This window comes from Taudactylus pleione, unplaced genomic scaffold (assembly GCF_031769625.1).
Source record: "Taudactylus pleione unplaced genomic scaffold, aTauple2 ptg000032l, whole genome shotgun sequence".
Taxonomy (NCBI): domain Eukaryota; kingdom Metazoa; phylum Chordata; class Amphibia; order Anura; family Myobatrachidae; genus Taudactylus; species Taudactylus pleione.
In genome coordinates this window covers 37,203,511-37,220,009 of record NW_028284434.1, presented here as the reverse complement: position 1 = coordinate 37,220,009, position 16,499 = coordinate 37,203,511, and the positions used below count along the sequence as shown (strand labels likewise).

The following is a 16,499-nucleotide window of genomic DNA, read 5'->3' as shown; positions in this document are numbered from 1 at the left end:
TCTGACCTGCCACAGCCTCGGGGCTCTTCAGACACGCAGAGCTGCGTATGCAATAGCAGTGGTTAATTTATGCACGCCCATGTACCAGCGTTTAAATGGACAGACACGCCTGCGTTTCTCTGACCGCCCCCCATCACCACCCCCAAACCCTGATAACCTGTCACTCTGCGATGGATTTCTACGTGCGTCCGTGATCGCAGCACTTATACGCATGCGCAGTGGCAAACAATTGCTTGATTGCGTGCGGAATAGCCTTTGCGTCCGTCTCTAAATCAGGCTCTATGTTACAGATCACCTTGAAAATAATTCTACAATTAGAGCCAAAAATGTATGATGTAGACTTTTTCCTTGTTTTTAGGTTTCATTTTAGTAATAATACATTGGATTGTATTACGGTACTCTTTTATTACCAAATGGCTGTCTTGGCTCCTGTTTTCTATAAGTGTTACAATCTAGTGATTATGAGAAACATTGCCTGTGATAGACGTTTCAATCTCCGGGGGAAGTGGTCCAGGATATGCAGCAGGTATAGGGAGGGCTGTGGATGTCTGACTCGGCCAAAGTCCTGCAGAGCAGGTAAAGCAGAATAGGAGGAGATTACACCTGGCTGGAGGCGGGCAGAGGAGAGACAGGAAGGGGGAAGCTTTCTCATATCGGATCCCTGGAGAGTCCTGTGAGATCCATGAATTGTCCTAGATTCCCAGCACTCACACCAGGGGGAACTTTGTCACTCTGAGACTGCCTATAGCCAGGAGTGTGGCCCCTTCAGCAAGGAATCACACTAATAAGTTCTGCTGCTGCTGTGTATAGAGGTACAGTATGACATTTACACTTCTCCTCATATATCCTGGTCAGTGTGCCAGATTACTAAACCACCCTGCACTATTATCTCACTGACACCTGTCCTACTGATCTCTCTTGGTAAACACATGACTTATGTAGAATTAGTTATGAAACCTGTGGCTCTACAACTCTTATGGAACTACAAATTCCAGCATGCTCTGCCAACCAGCTGGAAAGTTACAGGTTGTCTTGTGTATACAAATCTGTCATAATGATAACCATTCCCTGTTATTGCATTTGTCTGAATACAGCAGACCTGGTTTATCTATATGTTCCTTTTCTATACTTTCACTGTATTAAAGCCCAGTATACAGGGGAAGTGACTGAGAAGTAACAGACAGGGGCAGGACAATGTTAGTCTTTGTGTGTTTGATGTTAAATCTTGAATTTGTGCATCGTTGGGGGCTGTCTGGCTTTCAAGTGAGCTGGTGTATTGTTTAGGGAGATTTGGGAGGACCAATGTGACTTTATATTGCTGCATCAGACAACAGTCAGGCTTCCCCATTATTCTTACTGAATTATTTGGCGTTATAATGTATAGCTGCAGTATAACTTCTCATGAGTCTTGTGCAGGTGCTCTTGTGTACATGTCATTTTCCCAAAAAAAGTTTATAATAAAGTGTACAGTGTTATATACTACGATGAACCGACTTACTGAATTGGTTAGGTTTGCTTTATGTAGTTGCCAAAATAATAGTGTTTAGAACCAAAGTTCGTATTATTAATTGAAGCTAAATTAACACTGATTTTGAACATGCAATATTTAAAGGCAGTATACACCCTGTGTAATATAAATCAGTTTTCTATGCTGGCCTTACAGTACTATAATAATTTCTGATGTTAAGCTTTACGAGGCATTTTATTTTCTTTAAAATTTTTACCTAACAAAAAGTTACTAATAACTTTAACTTTATTAGTTGTGTGTGTGTGTGTGTGTGTGTCAAAATATTTTATTTTTCTACTTCTCCCTGGGGCTATATGAATAATTTACAATGCACGCTATCCTGCTTGTGTTGATCCCTGGCGCGCACCCCTATGTATTTTGACTTTGCTCTTTGGCTCCGCAGTGAACAATGTCCAGATTAACGGCTGAATACAATACAGTTAGTTACTGTACATGTATTTTTGGATTATCCACACACCTCTCCTCCCGATTTTCTCCCAGATATTTTGGGTTGTACTGTATTTTAAAATACAGTACCTTCTGAGCAGGCCACAGTCTGGTATTTATTTAGAATACTTTGGGGGGAATTCAATTAGGTACCAGGTTTGCCCTGTGGGGAATAACCCCGGGTTTTTTCATTTTCCTTGCATAGTTAACCATGGGTTAACATGTACTAACCCATAGATTTTGTGCAAAGTGCTGGAATCTATGGGTTTCCCCTCACGTTATAATGTAGAGTCTATGGGGTCTATTTACTAAGCAGTGTTAGGAGACAGAGTGAAAAGTGGTAAGGTGCCAGCCAATCGTTTGTCATTTTTCAAACACAGCCTGGGAGATGGTAGTTAGTAGCGGATTGGCTGCCACCTTATCACTTTTCACTCTGTCTCCTAACACTGCTTAGTAAATAGATCCCTATATTTTAACGTGGATTGGAGCTGCGAAAAATCTTGCCTCTGGAGTTTAGCACGCAGCGTCACAGCACCAACAATTAGCTGCGGGGTAAACCCTGCGGCTAAATGGATATGCCTCTTTGTGTTTATTGCCTTTAAGGGGCCCAGTATGGCAGCCAACATAAGGATATACCTAAAATGTATATATGTGGAGCACACATAATCCATGTGCTCAGTAAATAATACAACCTCTAACTACATATTATGGAGGGACTATCTCATTGTTTTCTGGTTTTGTCTTTAAGTGCTAATCCATTTGAATAAAAGCTATGTTTATTTATTAACTTTCCTACCATGTCAGCCTTAGATTCTTAATTATTCGCACCAAATTGCTAGCATAATATGATTTATACACTATGAATGGAGGTTTCCTTTAACTGTCCATCCCTCCCTACAGCGCCGGTTTGTGTATGCGTAATGTCGCAGTTAGGCCTTGATTGCATATCTCTCTAATCACTAGCCAAATACTGCAGTGTTTACAATCTACGCTCACTTACGTATCCTGTTAACACTCTTTTCCACACAAACCTCTGTGTATATAAGTTGTTGTCATGCTTATTGGAGCATTTTACTGGAAATACATTTTTCACTTTCCCCTTTTTCATGACTGAGGCCATCAGACCCGCACACTCCACAGCTCCATTCCTCACTGTAACAAAAACCACTGTAAATATTACCAGGTTCTACGTATTGACAGAAATGAAAGCACCGTTCAAAGATAATTTATTTCTGTTAAAGTTACTCTCTCTGTCCAAGAGGAGCTATACAACAGTGTAAAAAACTAAAAAGTGTCTCAATCCAAGACGAAAGTCTTCTTCTTGAGTCTTTGCAGGGTCTGGACTACAGTGATTTATAGCAAGAGGGAGTGGACTGCAACAATACAGAATATACAGACTTGGTCCTGCAGCATCCTAGTAATATATAGAGAGGTCTGATATCGCAGTTAAAGCTTAAGACTGTCATATGACTCCACATATCACATGGGCACCAATTAATCTCTAGCTCCAAGAATAAATTAAAAGTAAATGGCGCCTTTATACTTAAACTGACAATCGGCGTAAATAACATCTAACATTCACCATTGGAAACCATTCCATTATCTTTCCGTGCTTGTACAGTTGGAAATCATGGGCCTGATTTGTGTGCAAATATGCTAATGTTGCAGGAGGTAACGAGAACGGACACCTCCTGCCTGCACCGTAGATTCCAATGCTGCGTCCAAAGTCGCGGCATCAGATCTCCATTGGTCACGATTGTTGCAGCACTTAATTTTTTGGGGGCCGTGGCCTAATCGTGGGGGGCGTGGCTACACACCCCATAGAAAAACATATTTGCAGCTCCGTGGGTTGAACAGGGGGAAGGGGGCAATCAACCAGCGGGGGGTGTGACAGAGGAGAATGCTGCTGCTCAGCGGCAACAGCTTCCCTGGCCCCACGGCAGCATGCTGGGCTGGGGAGAGAGGCTGCTGACAGCAAAGCGGGAGGGTGGGCGGCAATGGATCCGAGCCCCTCCAACAAGCCCGGGTATTTAGTACTCTCCCCCTGGCTGCCCCTGTGGGCAACATGCTGATTTTGCACTAATCACCCTCCTCCCAACCACTATTTGTCAATAAGGAAAAAAGTTTAAAAATGTTTAGAATAATCCATTCCAGGCCCCTTAGTACCCACTAGGCTCTAGGTGAAAGCCTAGGTTGATTAATAGATATTCCGACTCTGAGTTAAACCATTCCCCAGTTCATCCATGATAACTACATTGTACACTTGTTTGTGAGCCCGCGCCCATTTCCCCTTTATTGGGGTATGTAGGGAGTTAATTTTTTTTTTGTGTGTGCCCATTATTATTAGGCGCCCGACAGAACAATCCAATTGTTGCTCGGATTGGGCACGAGTCCCGCAGGTGCACAGATTTCTGCTCCCACCCTACTGAGGTGGCAGGCAGAAATCCACGAAAAGTCAGGTTTTTGGGCGAGCTAACCAGGACTTTGCACGGGTTTAGCTGCTTTACGCGTCTAACCCTGGTGCATCTGGGTATGACACAAAAAGGAATGGGTGCCCAAAACAATTGAATATCGCCCCCCAATAACCTTGTCACTTTAGACGGGGGAGCATACGTGAAAAACGAATTGAATTTTCCTCTACGTATAGTGCCAGTATACAACAGGAAACTGTTACCTTTGAATATATATACGTCTTGATTAACAGGCATCAAAAACAGTATAGTGGCTTAGTTACAGATTGAACACATTCATGTCAAATTGGTGTCCCAGATATTTTTTTTTTAAATAAAACCTAAAAAAAGACTTATTAATAAAATATACATATTTGATATTATTTTTTTTTTCACTGTTTAAGAGAAAGAGATGTGTATGAGGGCCAGGAGATGGTGCCAGAAAAAAATACAGTTAAAAAAAATATTAGAAGATTGGTTTCAATATGAAACGTATATATTTATATATATATTGTAGTCTTCTGTAAAACAAATCTGTCTATAGTTTGCCTTAAACTTTATACTTCAATGCAAGTATAAATGGATTAGGCCAGGCAGTCGATGTGAGTTAAGGTGAAGGTGAATGGGCACAGGAGACTTGCTGGGAATGTAGAAATCTATTGACAGCGGGGTATTCAATATTTGTGTCTTCCCATTTAACTGTATTTGACAGTGCAAAATGTCATCCACTCTTCTAAATGTACATCAGAGCCGACCCAATCTATAAATGCTGTGATACAGTAGATACTGAATACAATAGAAAACCATTAGAAGTGTCTCTGTGTGTGGTTAGTGCATCAGCTAAATACCTTCTAGATTGATCAAGTCACTGGGCTGTCTGACACACAATCAATCTACATATCTTCCATTATATGGGCACATATTGTTCGGTGCTACTTTGAGATTGCCTGCTAGTGTAGATAGGCACTGTAATAGTAAGTGTTGTAGGCTAGAAACGGAAATGCTGTTTGTGAACTACAACTCCCAGAATTCCTATAGCTTCTTAGCCAGATGTTTTATTATACTTCTACTTGCATAAACTAATGCTGCCCATCCACTAGAAGACAGGCAAAAGATTGCACGATTACGACATTGTAATCGGTCAGTCTGTGATGAGCCTACACTGAATGAGCAGTCGTCCAGTGCAGGAACATCAGTCATCTGCTAACATGCTCAACCTGACGTTATCGTCAGGTTGTCCAGCAAGTTTGCCCGATGATAGATGTCTAAACGACCAGCTCAGTTTAATTGCCTAGTGGATGGACAGCTTTAAGAAGGGTTGGATGTGAAATCCCGGCGGTTTAATAGCCACCAGGTGAAATACCGACAGTGGAAGCCCATCAGGATCAGAATCCCGGTGGCGCAGGTAAGTCACCTAACCCTACCCTTCTCCCCCCTAACCCTTCCTTGGGGGTGTCTAACCCTAAAACACCCGGGGTGGTGCCTAGCCCTAAGTCCCACAGATGGTGCCTAATCCTAACCCTCCAGGGGGGGAGGTCCCTAACCCCCCCCCTTCCCCTAGCCTAACCCTAAATCTCCCCGGGGGTGCCTAAACCTAAGCCCCCCACTTCCCCATGGCTAACTGCTAAGGATGCCCGGACTTGCCTCGTTCGGTCTGGCGTCCTTCAGGACTCAGGCATCATGATTAAGATGGGTGGCAGTATTTTGACGCTTATCTTAAGTCCCATGTCTGGCTTCCACAGCCAGGATATAGACCGGCGGCATTTAGTCCGCTGGTCTATTAACTACATCCCAATAAGAAATGTGTCACACAGGATAATCTAAAAAGACCTATGTACACAGCCGCTGCGTCTTTGCTACTGTAAAATATGTAAATGCTGCAGGAGGCGTCTTGTGTAAATAGGCTACTCTGATCAGCTGCTGCATCCAAAGGTGCAACATGGGATATCTGAGTGACCCTCAGGTTAGACAGGATGTACAGTGAAATCACACTGTCAGGGCCAGTTAAGCTGGCTTCAGCATGCCCGTATTTACTAGTACTGTAGAAGGATCTGTTAGATTCCTCCTTGGCAGTGACTGCTTGCACATGCGCAGTATAAAGTATAAACGCCTGCATAAATAGCAAATAAATACAGTAATGCCGTGTACACACTAGATGATAAAAGATAACGATATCATTCATACCGTCTAGTGTGTATGGTCCGAACGTCCAACGATGCACGCTCCCGCGGGACAATAACAATGTCTGCTGTCGTCCGAACATATCATGACATCTCTTCCATAGTGCACTGCGTGAGCCGGAACGGGTGATCTCCAGTCTCTGGCTCCGGCTGCCGCTGCGGGGAGGAAAAAGGGCGCCCGCTGGTTACATTTACAGCGGGCGCCTGGCAAATTGAGCCTCCCTGCGGTGCCGGGATTAGGTTGCCAGAGGAGGCGGACCTGGTTCAGTCTCCTCCTGCCCACTTTAACCCCGATGGGTGTGGGGGCTCAGGGAAAACCACCCCTGTCGCCCCCCCCCCCCCGTTAATCTGGCTCTGGGGGTGCCTAACCCTATTCCCTTTTCCCCGCAGCCTAACCATAACCCTCCCCTGGGGGAGTCTAACTCTAAGTCCCCCCAAGGGTGCCTAAACCTATAACCCTCCCCCCCTCCCCTCTGCAGGTAACATTTAAGACGGGCCTGCTTACCTTCCTTCAGGAGGCCATCTGTTAGGATTCTGGCATCGGGAGCTAGACGGGCATCAGGATTTCAAAGCCTTTCTTTAGTACCGAGTCGGGATTTTGACAGACTGCTTCCCTGCCGTCGGTATTTTGACTACAGCCCGTCTTGCACACCTCCCGTCTGTCAATGTACAAAGAAACCGGGGTGTGTGCGCATTGCATGAGGCGCTGCTTCTAAGAGGGGGATTGCCTAAGGAGCTTACACCACTTGCGCTGGCCTTGTGTTTCTGGATTCCAGCCTGGCAGGCTAGCTTTAATAGCATATGGTAACTGTGGCTCTCGAAGGAAAATAATCCATAGCCAAGTTAACAGGGAGCCATGTTTTTTCCATACCCATGTCGGGAACCTGCAGTAAAAAGGTTAATGGGAATGGGTGTCTGTAAATAGCAGGATTTAGCTAAAGGTGGTAAAACTCTTTTAAGGGGAATAATTTAATGATGATAATAGGAATTTCTTTTTGTTTCTTTATCCAAACTCCGTACTCTCCTCCAACTACAGCAGGGATCTGACTGCTTCCACAGGTTCCTCAGTTTTGTCCAAATTTTAGACAGAAAATACATCTGTTTGTTTATGATGTGTTGTGTTTATGATGCTGTGTATGAAAGAGTACGTGACATTACGTCACTTTGCCCCTCACTCAGATGTTATATAAAACAGAAGTTAACATCCTCAATACCCATGGAGAAAAGGATAGCTGATGAGTTACAGACAGTGGATATTCAATTATTTATAAGACCAACCTTAAGAAGAAGATTGTTCAAACATTTATGAAGCTTATCTATGCAGTTTAGTACATAAGACAGGGAGCATGAATAACCTAGTTTTGTACTGCTGCCATCCTCAGACCAGTTATGTTGGTTGTTTGTGGATGGTCATTTTATTTTCATTTTAGATTGTAAGCGCTAAAGAACACTTACCTCTCACTTTCATTTCAATTTGATATTATGGTTTGTTCGGTATCCGGTCAGAATGTCAACATCCACAAATTGTCGTCATTTTCATTATGTCCACATTCTACATGTCGACAGTTAGAAATTCTAAAGTACATTTTAGTGTTATAGTTAGGTATAGGAGTAGACTTAAATATTCAATATATGGTACAATACTGTGCAAAAGTATAAGGCAGGTGTGGAAAAAATGATGCAAAGTAAGAATGCTTTCAAAAATAGAAGTGCTAATAGTTTATTTTATATCAATTAACAAAATGTAAAGTGAATGAACAAATGAGAAATCTAAATCAAATCAATATTTGGTGTGTCCACTGTGATAGAAGCACTCGAAAAGTGCTGGATGGTATATGTGTGTCCCAGATTCCTAACATATATGTTTTAAAACCCCCAGGAAATGTTTGTGCTTGAGCTTAAGAGAGTTGGGCTTTGAGTAAAAGCCGGATAAATGTTCCTGGGGATGTGAGAAGAGAAGTGAGGGCTCCATCCAAAGGGCCATTTCAGCCTGAGAGCAGGCTGATTAGTGATTGCACCTGAAGGAGGCTCATATAAGCTGTATTAGGGTATGGCTCAGAGTCTCACACCTGGGGAGAGCAAGCAGGCAGTCATTTCAGAGACACTGTGTATTATTTATTGTAAGTACTGTGCATATGGCTGTGTTTGTGGGGATGGCAATAGGCCCTACCATTTTTGATAGAGGGAATTTGTTGTGTAGTTAGTGTCCAGACGGGCTAGGACTTATTTTTATTTATTTATGTTTTTATACTGCACAATAAAAACTAGCTGCAGCTAGCTTGCATGAAAACTGGACTGGTGTGCTGTTTCCTGGCTGCTGTGTGTTTGGAGGTTTCCATCTACCCCACTCTTTTGCCTTCAAAACCGCATCAATTTTTCTAGGTACACTTGCACAAAGTCAGGGATTTTGTAGAATTATAGTCGGGTGTATGATTAACCAATCGTACCAAACAGGTGATAATGATCATCATTTTCATATGCAGGTTGAAACAGTCATTACCTGAAACATAAACAGTGGTGTAGGAGGCTTAAAATTGGGTGAGTAACAGCCAAACTCTGCTACAAAGGTGAGGTTGTGGAAGACAGTTTCATGTCACAGGTCATACACCATGGCAAGACTGAACACAGCAACAAGACACAAGGTAGTTATACTGCATCAACAAGGTCTCTCCCAGGTAAATATTTCAAATTAAACTGGGGTTTAAAGATATGCTGTTAAAGCTCTTTGGAAGAAGCACAAAGAAATGGGCAACGTTGAGGACCATAGATGCAGTGGTCGGCCATGGAAACAGTGTATCAGATGAGAGACACATCATGCTTACTTCCCTTCGAATGTCCAGCAGTGCCATCAGCTCAGAACTGGCAGAAACCAGTAGGACCCAGGTACACTCATCTACTGTTTGGAGAAGTCTGACCAGAACTGATCTTCATAGAAGACTAGCAGCCAAAAAGCCATACTTTCCACGTGGAAACAAGGCCAAGCAACTCAACTATGCACAAAAACATAGGAACTGGGGGCAGAAAAATGGCAGCAGGTGCTCTGGACTGATTAGTCACATTTTGAAATATTTGGGTGTAACAGAAGGCAGTTTGTTCGCTGAAGGGCGGTACAATAATGAGTGTCTTCAGGCAACAGTGAAGCATGGTGGAGGTTCCTTGCAAGTTTGGGGCTGCATTTCAGCAAATGGACTTGGGGATTTGGTCTGGATTAATGGTGTCCTCAATGCTGAAAAATACAGGCAGGTATACATCTCCATCTAGTAGCACCAGAGCAGAGAGCAACATCCCAGGCAAGAAAGAGGAACTGCATGGGTTGTGACAGGTGAGGGTGCTAGAATGAACACTAGATCAGAGTCTGCCCTAGGCAAATTAGTGCCCTTGGCAAGATTTTGGGTGGTGCCTCTCAACAAAGGAATTCTAAAAAGGGGTGTGGCCTCACATCAGGAGTGTGGCCTCACCCAGCACAGATCACAGCACCCTTCACCCCCCTCCCAGCACAGCTCACAGCACTCATCACCCAATACAGCACATCATCCCTCTTCCAGCACAAATCACAAAACCCATCACTCCGGCCCTCACCCAGCACAGCATTGTATCAACACCCCTCACCTGACCTGCTCTAAGCTGGCTTGGATGCCCCTAGGCATTTGCTTAGTTTGCCTATGCCTAGGGCCGGCTCTGCACTAGATTGTTTGCCATTACAGTCCAGGTTTTAAGGATTTGGCAGAGTTTGAGAACCTCTGCTATATAGTACTATTATGCTAGTTTTACTAATTTGTCTCAAGGCACTGCGGAGTTATAACTGCACAGCTCTCAACCGCAGTATTTCTTATTACTCAAGTATTATGGATAATTTAAGAAAGGTTTTCTATCACTGTTCATCTCCGTGATAGATCTATTTTTGGTTCAATTTGCCAGTAAAAGCTAATCGGGGAGCTGAGCAGCAGTGAGAAGTGACTTATTACAGTGTCAGGTTCTCCATATGCATGCATGACCCAACTGTGCTGTGTCACAGACTTGGGCTTTTTATAGCAGCTACCCCCCCATCCCCTGCAAAAAAAACAAAAAACAAAATAAATGGTAAAAAAATAAATCATTAAAAAATATCATTAATATAATATATCTTAGATAGGGAAAAATATCCTTTTAATTTTTAGAATACAGCATTTTTCTTTCCTAGATCTTGCTATCGCCATCCTGAGATAGCGATCGTGTACCGCTGCTGTCCTTGTTAAACAGACTTGCCCTTGTTTAGCATGAGACTCCCTCGGCAACAGATACCACTGGTGGTAGACTTTAATAAGTAGGAAAAAAACTATCCTTGTAGAACCATTTTTGCCAGAGATTGCACTTTTTGGAGCTTCTTAAATAGGCCCTTTGCTGTCAAGTCTACATAGACTTCATTGTGTGTAGAGCTAATGAGAATCCAGATCAAGCACAACTGCAAAGCAATTTGTAGCAGGCTCTGGGATATGCGGCCACGTCCCTTTATGTCCAGTTTAACCATTAACCCATTGACAATGTTGGGGTAATGACGTTCTGGTAAATAGTGTTTGGACAGTATAATCCTTAATCTATCAGTTCTGACACCCTGATTATAGACCATAGATGCTCTGCATACCTTTTTTATCGGTTGTAGTCCTTCCCCTGCTCTCTGTTTGTAAACACGTTACTTGTAGGGCTCAGGAATGCACTGTGTAGTAAGACACAGAAAGTCGCACATGCCACATCCTATGACTTCATAATTGCTGCAGGACAGAGCAGCCCGGAGGTGATTGCAATGTGTTACCATTTATCAGTTTGTTAAGGTGCTTTTTTTTTTTTTTTTTTATAAGTAAAATTAAGAATTATGTACTTCTTATGTTAAATTACCAATGACATCCGGTCACCTTTAATACTGTAACATATATAGGTGCCATCGGTCAGTGCTACATGCTTTGTATATGGTATACTCATGTAACTGTACTCTATGGACATTATCCTATATATAATTCACAAATTCCCCGTTATGGGTTTGTGTGTGTATGGGTGTACACCCAGAAGCTCACTGTTAGGATAACAATAGCTAAGACAGTATGTCACAATGTCGCACACAAGCACAGTGAATGTGAATGGCAGGGACAGCTGAGCTGGGCAAGGAGATCTCACTAAATATAATGTTATGCAATTTGCAGGACACCGAAGGGCAAAGGAAAAGTCGCCAACGGCTGTGTTCACAATAATGGGCATAGTTGTACCCTGCTGGGATATTTTACTGCCCCCAACTTTACTCCCCATCCCCCCCCCCAAAAGAAATAAAAAAATAAACATTGGCATTTCTGCAGTGGGAGGTGTGTATGGCGCCCAGTCACCATATTGGGCTGGGATTTATTTTTCCAAGTTCCTGGCAATCAGGACACAGGCGCCGACTGGCCAAGACCAAATATGGGATGTCTTGGCTAAATCAGGACAATTTGGAGGTACACAGTCATGAAACAATTATGACAGTCCTGATCCCTTCCCGGAAGGATGATTAGCAATAATTGCTTGTCTGAGGTCGCTGTTAAGGTGCCCATACATCTGCGACGGATTGTTGCGATGCAGGGATGCAATCAGAAATTTCCGATCGCCCATCGGAAATTTCTGATCGTCCACCATCGATGTTCAGCAATCCGTCGCCGGATCGCTGACATTTGACATGTTAAATGTCCCCGATTTGACGATCGCAAACATTTTTTGATCGCGATCGTCAAAATCGAACATGTTGGATTTCTGCGATCCTGCGATGCCTGGTTGCAGGATCGCGGCAATCCGTTGCAGATGTATGGGGCCCATAAGTTTCTTGTCTCCGTGGTATTCTATATAACACAAACGTGAATCACCAGGCTCAGTTTTCATATAGAGGTGGGTTCACTTCCTGGTAATCAAATAATGAAGTGTACTTAAATTAGTTGCACCTGGCTCAAATCACCTCCTGTATTGATATGGAGAGGGTAAAGGTGTACTTAGTTTTTCACACGTGGCTTCTTCCTATTTTATTTTTTTGTTTAATAAATAGTGACAAAGGAAAATATATGTTGTCACATTAGAATGATCAAATTTCGTGTTACTATTAATAATAAACTAAGTATGACCTGATATGTAAAAACAGACTTGATAGAGGGAGTTATATGGTTGTAATTGTGTTTGGAAACTCATTAGTACAATAAATCATCTCGCATTTCCGGTTCAGCTGTTTCTTTAACAAACTGGTCCTTCAGTAGCTGGAAATATTACCTTACACAAACATGGCTTGGAAGGTGTTTATGGCCCTTGTCTACGTAAACACTGACATGTCCCATTGTGGCTTCTGGAGCAGTCACCCCAGCAGCGGTATTAGTTGTGTATTACTACTGTGCGTATATTGACTGTTGCATTGTTCCAATTTAAAGATATAGAAAGCAAATGATTTGCGTTAGATGGAAATGAAAAGAAGTAAATATTTGCACTGCAGTAACATATCACTTACACATATAATTATATAGAGTTATAGACAATAAGTATTATACATTTACTTTTCCAATTGTGGGGTGATTTTCAACACAAATCCAGCTTTCTTGTCACATCTCATATAAAGTTTTAGATCTAGATTTAAAGGGTCCTCAGTCGTAGGAAAAGATTTCCCACCTCTTAATAAAAGTACTTGCTATAATACGTGTTTATACTATAGCACACTTGCCTACTCTCCAGGAATGTCCAGGAGACTTCTGACTTTCCAGGGAGAACAGGGAACCCAGCCTGATCCTGCTCAATCCACTAGTTAAGTGGTCAAGAGATGAGTATACAATTTACTGCAAATTGCATAATCATGTGTCCACTCTCACATCACGAAGCCATAATTTGAGACATTACTCAGTGGGGGCTGGGTCATGATGATGTCACCCTCCCCTCCCCCTGTACTTATCACTTGGATCCCGGAGGGGGACTTCCCAAAACTGGCAAGTATGCATTAGTTATTATACATAGACTATTACTGTAATTGCACGGGGTGTCTGCCACGGAATGGGAATCAGTATGTAATGCCGGCTGTTGGGATGCCTCCTGTCAGAATACCGACAGCGGCATCCAGATGGTTGGGGTCAGGTAAGTATATTTACCCGCCCCCCCTTCCCCCCCTTTCTGTAGCCTAACACTAACCCTCCCCATTAGTGCCTAAACCTAACCCCGCTATGATCCATTAACCTAACCCTCCTGCCCCCCCCCGGCTAACGCTAAGGGCGCCAAGGACTTGCCTCGTTCGGGCTGTCGTTCCGGCGTCGGGATTAAGATAGGTGTTAGTATTTAGACACCTATCTTAAGTCCATTGTCGGGATTTCCCTGTCTGTTTTGAGACCGGCGGCATCACGGCCGCCGATCTCATAACTACATCCCGTCTGCCACAATAGCCCACTCTGTAACAAATATAAAATAAGATTAAACTCATTACAGCCCTTATCCAATAGAATTGCAGGGAAGGGGGTTAAAGGACACACATCTGTCTTTAATGTGAAGCAGCAATTTGCAACTTCTGCCAGTCCCAGGGATATGTCTGGCCTTCCTACAATACTGAGACTTGATGCTGGAATTACTAATACCAGAGGAAATCTCCAACTATTAAGGGACGACCAAAGGGCGAATGATAACTATTAATGGTAAATAATGCTTTAGACACTTGTGTTCTGTCTGTAACCTATACATTCCATAGCCTGTTCTTTACACTTGCACATGGAACAGTCCTTTGTTTTCTTTTAACTGTCTGCTGAGATCCTTGATGTGTAATGTGGGTTAATATCAGGGCAATGCCCTGGACAGTGGTTAAACATTTACAGTAAATGCTGCTGGTCAATGCTGCCACCTTTGCTGTTTGTGTCTGAGCAGTATCCGTGTGACAGGTTGGGATAAAACATCCCTTGTACACTGCTTAGCAGAAGCCTGACAATCACAATGGGACACCGCTCCAACCTGTTAGTCAAGTCAAAAATCAAAAGAAACAGACTCTTAAGTCCACTCACTGCAAAATAATTATATATCACAGCCCGTCAAACACATTCCCTTTCCTTATTTGTCTGGTTTATTGTCTAGCAAATTCTAAGGTTTGCCATTTTGTGGTTTTATTAAAACATATATATATTTATTTATTTATTTTTTAAGTAAAGGTTAATAAAGATAATCATCGATGCATAAACCAGTGAATGTTCCCCTGCCTTTGGTCAGTGTAAGTTGAAGTAATAAGTTGTGGCTTCCGTTGAGGGCAGTTGTGTTGACCTGCACCCCAAGAGAATAGTAATTGCCTCCAAGTACATATTACTATGTTTCAGGACAGTTATACCCCTTTTACACCAAAATCCCAGGTCCGGGAAGGCTCTGCAGTAGGGATGGCCATCGGTGGGTTAATCTGTGGTTAACCTCAATGGTGTGTAAGCCTTGGCAGGAAACCATCAGTCACTGATGGTTTCCTGCCAAGGCTACTGCAGAGCCTTCAAATAGTGACTGTCCCGCTGAAATCTGTACAATTGGGACTTTATTATAGAGCTCTATATAGAGCAGGGGAGACATTTGTCTTTGCAGATCTGCAGAAAAGAAACGATATTGGGATCTGCATGTACCAAACAAATATGAACTATTGGTGAATATCGTCTATTTATTTTTTTATCCCACTGAGGTGATGTGGTAACCACTGAGCGCCTGTTTGTTGTAAAAGATGTTTTTTTATCAAATAATCTGGCTAGCACCCGTTTACACTGCCGCATGACCTGGGAATAACCTGTTTTCAACCCTGCTCTCAATCTGAGTAAGATTTCCGGGTAAATCGTCCCGGGTGATTTTTTTGGGAGCCGTTCACACTGAGGCTCGACCCGGATTGACCTGGCAATAACCCGGGTTATTCGGTTGGTGTAAAAGGGGTACTACTGATTGGCTGACAGGATGATGTGAACAGGGAAATAGCTGTTTATCTGAAAGGTATTTCACACATCCACTATCTGTACAGAATGCAGAATGTTTTTAATCTTTCTTCCTAATTATCACCCTCACTCTTCTTTGTTATGCAGGAGTGTATCTAGACATTTGTTGACCCCATAACAAAACTTTAAGTTTTCCTAATATACAGATGTAAAGATCCTGGAGGGGAAGCCCTTGGCAAGTGCCAGCGGCATGGCTAGGTGATTTGTGTCATTGCGACCCTGCAATGGAATGCCACAATTAATTTCGTTTGCAGGGACCATGGAGAAGGAAATCCCATAATGAAGTGTGTTGCTACATTACATGGAGGGGGGCATGGCTTTCGAGCAGCAAGTCACATTGCCATGCCCCCCCCCCCCCCCTTCACACACAAAAACATCATGCTTGGATATCCTGTAGAGGAGGTATAAAAAGTAGAAAGTATTTCCTAAATTCAATATTTTGAATCCACTTTAGTAGGCATGGCCATTGAATGGTTCACCATTGATGGGCTCCGTCGATGGTGCCGACAGTAGTTTGCATCGATGGGGGGAAACAATCCCTGGAAAGCCATTGATGGGCATCACTACTGTGGGACATGGGAATGAGGCAGGCTAATTGCCGTGTGGCAGAAAAAAGAAAACATTGCTGCATCCCTGCCATCGATGGTGGAGAAACATCAGACCCCTGCCATTGATGTCAAAGCTAACGATGGTTGCTAACCATCAATGCTCAATGGCCATCCCTATAATATAATAATACAGCTAAATAATTCAGGTATATTGTGATGTGATGTGATCTACAGAAAGGATAAGAGAAGACGTGAAACTGTTACAGACTTCTCATGGGCAGTTTCATTTGTGAACTTTTGCGAGTTAGAAAATAAATCTGTGTAAATGCTATTCAGATGTCACAGTTTGCAGATGATATGAAAAGTTTAAAGCAAATGCCCCCACATATACTGTATATAAGCAAAAT

General features: G+C 42.8%; 1 protein-coding gene across 1 annotated transcript in view; it reads left to right on the top strand.

Moving 5' to 3' along the window:
• The first annotated feature begins 488 nt into the window (after positions 1-488).
• Positions 489-16,499, top strand: part of TMEM184A (transmembrane protein 184A) — a 37,318-nt gene continuing 21,307 nt past the window's right edge. Inside the window, exon 1 of the mRNA XM_088451885.1 lies at positions 489-812. The gene's annotated coding sequence lies outside the window, so the exon portion shown is untranslated. The remainder of the gene's footprint in view (positions 813-16,499) is intronic.